General features: G+C 45.6%; 3 non-coding genes across 3 annotated transcripts; 2 read left to right on the top strand and 1 right to left on the bottom strand.

The window, feature by feature from the left end:
* Nucleotides 1-1045: 1045 nt before the first annotated feature.
* Nucleotides 1046-1128, top strand: trnal-cag (transfer RNA leucine (anticodon CAG)). The gene has a single exon. It is a non-coding gene; the product is annotated as a tRNA-Leu (tRNA).
* Nucleotides 1129-3197: 2069 nt separating this feature from the next.
* On the top strand, nucleotides 3198-3279 carry trnal-uaa (transfer RNA leucine (anticodon UAA)). Its single transcript has one exon. It is a non-coding gene; the product is annotated as a tRNA-Leu (tRNA).
* Nucleotides 3280-4492: 1213 nt separating this feature from the next.
* On the bottom strand, nucleotides 4493-4565 carry trnar-acg (transfer RNA arginine (anticodon ACG)). The gene has a single exon. It is a non-coding gene; the product is annotated as a tRNA-Arg (tRNA).
* Nucleotides 4566-6000: the final 1435 nt, after the last annotated feature.

Here is a 6000-nt window from a genome sequence, read left to right as displayed (position 1 = left end):
TCCAGTGACCTGAGTCCAAGTCTCAGTTCCAGCAGGTTTCCTGCAGCCTTCAGCAGAGCTGCCATGTTTCTCTGTAGAGAACTAAGTGATGCTCTCAGCAGGTTGAGGGCACCACCAACAAGTGAGGTATGAACCTCTGACTTCCTTCTTGTCAAACAGGAAACTCCTAATACCTCATTTGAGTAAAGTACCTCATATTCCTGACATCCAAGTAGTAGTGAAGTGGAGGAAGAAGGGAGGAGATCTCCAACAGGATCCTTCTTTCCTCTGTCCTCCTTGATCTCATGGATCACCACAGTCAAGGGGAGACCCAAGCTCCCGGATGGATCTGGCACTCAGGAACTGCTGAGTTTTCCAGTGGACTTTGTTCCATCCATGGTTCAGGAACAGGACTCCTCCTGGTTAACCTGGTATCTTTCCACCCAACTGTGGGTTCTTGGAGAATTTTTCATGTCATGTCAAGAAATCAGGCTGGTGGGTTTTTCAATGAGAGAAATTCTGGTAACTTAATTAAGTGGCATGTTTGTTGAAGCAGTAATTAACTGATAAATTAAGGAAGGCCTGGCCAGTCTTTGCTCCCAGGTCATACGATGGAGTTAGAAAGTCCTGAATAAATCTGGAGTTCCATGATTTCCTTGTGGTTCATGATCCTTTTGCCAATGTAGTCTGGAACAAGAGCAAGATGAACCTCCAAATATCAACAGTTTGTATTGCAGGTGATGTCAAGTGGTATTTAGAGGAACCTCCTCCTTGTGTTTGGTTCCATGGTGGAAGGGTGAGCCCTCTGGACTCTGGATCCAGTGATCAGAGTTCAAGTCTCAGAAGGACCTTCCTGTCTGGAATGTGTCCCATGTAACAAACTGATCAAGAGATGTTACGTGGTTCAAATGTTCTGGTTCATTTCTTACTGCCATGAACTCAGACTGTGTGTTTAATGTTAACAATAAATGTAACAACTAAGGAGCCAGTAGCTCCTGTGGAAAAAAATTCTACTTTGTCAGTGAATGAATTCATTTGATATTGAAGTCTGCAACTTTCAGTGTCTGTCAGAATGGCCGAGCGGTCTAAGGTGCTGCGTTCAGGTCGCAGTCTCTCCTGGAGGCGTGGGTTCGAATCCCACTTCTGACAAAGGACATTTTCTCCACATTCCTATGCATCCACAATGGTACATTCCAAACCCAGTTGAAGCTGCTCTCCACTGATGGGAGTGAGTGGTTGAACTGGCAGCAGAGGAGGCAAAGGAGCTTCCCTGTGACGGTCCAACATCGCCTGGTTTCCTCCAACATGGAGCAGCCACCAAACTCTAACTTCAATGTTGGATCAAAGTCTGCTGAAGGAATGTGTTTTCTTTCAATTCACATTTTGTCCATTAACTTCATAATCAGAGTCGCCATCTCATCACATGACTAAAGTCTGGGTTCTGTATTGGTGGTAAAACATCCTTCCATGCCCCTCACTAGTTTGCACACAGAAAAGCATATTTTACTGGTTTCAGATCTCTTAGCTTGTTCTCTCTCTTAAACCTGCTGAGGCAGCTTTCATTGTGTGATTGATTTTAAAATATAAAGATGGAACAGAACCATTGGAATCAGATGTCAGGACATTTGAAGGAATGTCAATCTCCTGTTGAAATGTTGCAGTGTGCAGCTGAGGCTCTCTGGCAGTGGCACCAGGAGCCACAATGGCAGAACCTGGACCCTCCTGGAGGAGAACCACAGGTGAGGGCCTTCTTGGCTCCAGATTGATGGAAATCAAGTGTCTGAGGCTGTTAGCAGCCATTAAGTTGATCTGGTTGGCACTGGTATTTGTTCTTGCTGCAGCTCAGGAGTGATTCAGGAGAAGAGTTTCAGAACAGCCCAGGTTGGGGACTGGAATTTTAAAATGTCCCCTGGAACCAAACAACCTTGGAGGGTAAAACCTCCAATCATAGCCACTCAGATGCAGCAGCAGAAGAAGCTGTCATCCACCCTGACAGTCAGAGCATCAAGTCAAGGAAACATCACCATCTTGTAGTTCCAAACCTCCACCTGTCAGATTCAGCTACTTCTGATTGTGGTACTTTAAACTTGAACACAATGGAATTTGGACAAGGAGTTTCCTTCCAGTCCAAACATCATCGTCCAGCCTCCAACCAGAGGTCCCTCAGTTATCATGGAGCCACAGGTGGAGTCTGGATTCTTTTCTGGAATGAGACGGCAATGAGAGTCCTGCCAAGTGACATCACTGACATGACAGGATGACTTCAGTCACGTGACTGGATGACTTCAGTCACGTGACTGGATGACTTCTGTCACGTGACTGGATGACTTCAGTCACGTGACTGGATGACAGTGGAGATGCCAATGTAGAGGTTGGGGAAATCGTCTCTGAGAATCCAGCTTGAACCCACAGCCTCCTTGTTTTCCAAAAACCCAAACAGCGACCATCAGTCTCCCTCCAATCCTGTTCTTGGGTAAACAACAAAAACAGAGTAAAAGTCTCTGGCAACATATTTGTTTCCTGTAGGGTTTCTTCATGTATGTGTGGTGTACCTGCTCTCCCAGAGGACTGCCATCTTTGTTCTGTGGGCTGACATGTTTTAGTGTCAGCACAGGTCATAGCGCTGAGACTGAACTCTCATTCTCCTCCAAGTATTATTTCCACCTCACACTCCTGCAGATATTCAAGTGAACGGGAAACACAAATTTATGCTCAACTTCTCCTGTGTATTCATCCACAGTCACTACACAACAACCAAACCAAACAAAAGGGGGTTTGCTAGCATGGCAATCAGCTGTAGTTCACCATCTTATCCAGGTCACATGACTCAGGAGTAGCGTGGCCGTCTGGCAACCAAAGGGTGGCTGGTTTGATCCTCACTTTCTCCAGTGACCATGTCAAAGTGTCCTTGAGTGAGAGACTGAACCCCTAAATACTTCTGATGAGTAGGTTGGCTCCTTGCATGGCAGCCTTCAGCATCAGTGTGTGAGTGTGTGTGAATGAGAGGACATTGTTCAGCTCCTTGAGTGCTGCTGAGGTAGAAAGGCTCTGTACAAACTGAGTCCTTTTACCATTTCTTTCCTGCCTCTAGCAGCGCTGTCGTCACTTCCTGTGACCGTGGGAGGGAAGGAGTCCCCCTTCAGAATCAGTTTGATATCATTATGTTACTTCCTCTTCAACATGCCTTTAGCAGACCAACTCACTGACTAGCTCAGTGAGGTAGTGTGGCCGAGCGGTCTAAGGCGCTGGATTTAAGCTCCAGTCTCTGAGGAGGCGTGGGTTCAAATCCCACCACTGCCATCATGTCCCAGATCACTGGAGAGGTGTGGCAGGTCTCTCACAGCTTCTCCTCTCTCTTCCACTGAGGTCTTCAAACCTGTGACCAAAAGAAGAACCCTCCTCTGAGTCCACAGACCTGAGCATTGCTGCTCTGACTACCAGGTTACCTCCTGGTGATCAGTGTGAAGTCATGGGGAGGTAGTCAGTTGTTCCTTTGTTTTTTGACAGAGGCTTCATTGTGAATTAAATAATTTTAATTCTTTACTTGAAGTTTCACGCTGTTTCGATTGAAAAAGGCGAGTTCCTGGAGAAGATCTTCCAGGGGTCCAGGTTCAAGCGGTGCCCCAGCTGGCACCAGGTGCTGACCCAGGTCCTGCATGGGAGATACTGTCAGTTCTGTTCTGCCCTGCTCACAACCACAGGCTGGTGTTGAGGCCTGCAGCAACCAGGGCCCCAGTCACCAAGAGTATAAAGGCTGGTCATTGTGGCAGTGGGAGGAGTCAAAATGAAGACAGACCAATGTGAGCAGGACGCTCCTGGAGAAGTCAGAAGAACTTGACCATGTTTCCAAGAGGCAGGGTTCACCCTGGACAGGTCAGAATTCCTGATGATGTCATCAGGGCTTTGACAGTAGCTAGAATTCTGTCTTTGATCTCAGGAGGACATGAAAGAAACACAATTGAGGAAAGTAGAGGAGAACATTCAGCTTCATTAGAAACACTTGAACTGTTGAACAGTAGAATTTGTTAGAAACAGTTTACAACACTGAGTGACAGGATTGAAGAGGGAAGAGTTTTCTATTTTAAATTGAATTCTAACTTTAAACTGTGGATGAACATTTTTAGTAGTTCATATTCTAACATACAGAGGAAGTCATGACATTCCCTTTTTAAAAAAAGAAAAAACATGTGAAGCTCCTCCCCCCAACTCCAGATGGACAGACAGACATGAGAGTGGCCAGGAAGCAAAGAAGTGTTGTGCTCCTCTCCAGTGCTCTGGTGTTCATTTTTTCTCATTTTGAAATTCAACAGCTTCTATCATTGATTGACAGGAAATGTTGATGACACACTGGGATTTTTGTTCTCCTGCTGTCACTGTCAAGTGCAGCTGAACATGAGAGGTAGCAGGATCATTCATGTGTTCATGTTTCCAGCAGACAAGGAGGAAACCTGGGAGGACTTCAGTGACTTTGATCAGTGGTTCTCACTTCATCTTCTCAGTATAAAGTTCAAAGCGAGCTGGCCAGGAGTTGAACCTAGAATCTTCTGATCCGTAGTCAGACGCGTTATCCATTGCACCACCAGCCCTGTGAAGAAGCAGCTGTGTTCATGTGTCCTTGCTGTTACAGAAAATCCAAACAAGGTGGTGGCATTTTCAGGGGACACAATGGTGCAGTGGTCAGCACTGTGGCCTCCCAGCAAGAAGGTTCAGCTCTCCTCCTATTTGGTTGCTAGGAACCTGAATCAGGCCTCAGTGGAGCGGTGCTGCTGAGGCTGAGTGAGGCTGAGTGAGGGACTGAGCAGGAGCCAGCAGGTCCAAGCAGGTTCAGGCAAACTCCCCTCGGTCCACCAACATCAAAGCAGAGGAACTGAGTTCATCTAACAAAATGATTCATATCATCTCCTCTTGGAATGTTCTGGAACTACAAGTATACTTAAAATGGCTGACTTATGACAACAGAAGGAACTTTGAAGTAGATTTGATTCATTTAAGTCAGTGACAGTCATTTTTTCAAGAATTTAGTTCAGGTAACTTGATTGTTTTACTAAGATGAGCTTTAATGTTATACCATTGAAAAAAGACCTTCATGTATTTATGATGACATCACCAATAGGAGCCTTCAGTCTGTCAGGGGGTAGAGTTCAGTCACCACCAATGACATCAGAGTCAGAGTTTAGAGATCAAAGACAGACATTAAAGTCTCACATTAAAGTCTCTCTTATTAAAAAAATTAAAGTGTCATATCTTTGAAAATATACTGCAATACATGAAATATTATATTTACATGAATGGTAACCTCGTTCTTATATTCTTTAATATACTGCAATAGTAATGGACCCTCTATGACACTGCAGTGATGAATCTATCAAGGAGTAAAAATGATTATAATCAGAGAATTTTGAAGTCAAGTTTGAGATCAGTTTGATCCTCTCTCTCCCTCCCCCCTCTCTCTCCCTCCCTCCCGCCCTCTCTCCCTGTCTCCCCCCTCTCTCTCTGTCTCCCCCCTCTCTCCGTCTACCCCCCCTCTCCCTCTCTCTCTCTCTGTCTCCCCCCCTCCCTCTATCTCCCCCCCCCCTCTCTCTCTCAGGAGCTTTTAAATGAAAATTTTAATAAAACAGAACAGGAGACTGAAGAGTGATCACTCAAACCCACAGGCTGAATGGGACATCTCTTAAAAACATTGAACCACTGAGTAAAACCATAGAAGCGCTCCTGTCTAGTCGGTGCTAACAAGTTAGCTGCTGAGTGAGTCCAGCTGTGCTGTCTTGGAATCCTGGTCAAAAGCCTCCACTCATCAAACAGCTGGTGTGTTGGTGGATCTGTGGATCCTGCTGGAAGAAGCAGGGTGGAGCTCTGAATGGTTCCTGTCTCAAAGAGCTTCTCTGTGCAGCTCCCATCAGCTCCTAAAAACAGGAAACCAGCAGATTCACTGTTGAACGGTGGCATTAAAATGTCTCAAAAGCTGTCCTGTCCACCATTTGTTGGTGCAAAGACATTTAAAAACACCAGTTGAACATTTTC

The sequence above is a fragment of the Aulostomus chinensis genome, chromosome 1 (assembly GCF_037954235.1).
Source record: "Aulostomus chinensis isolate RoL2024-O1b breed Wild chromosome 1, RoL_Achi_v1.0, whole genome shotgun sequence".
Classification (NCBI taxonomy): domain Eukaryota; kingdom Metazoa; phylum Chordata; class Actinopteri; order Syngnathiformes; family Aulostomidae; genus Aulostomus; species Aulostomus chinensis.
This window is presented reverse-complemented; position numbering and strand designations above follow the sequence as displayed.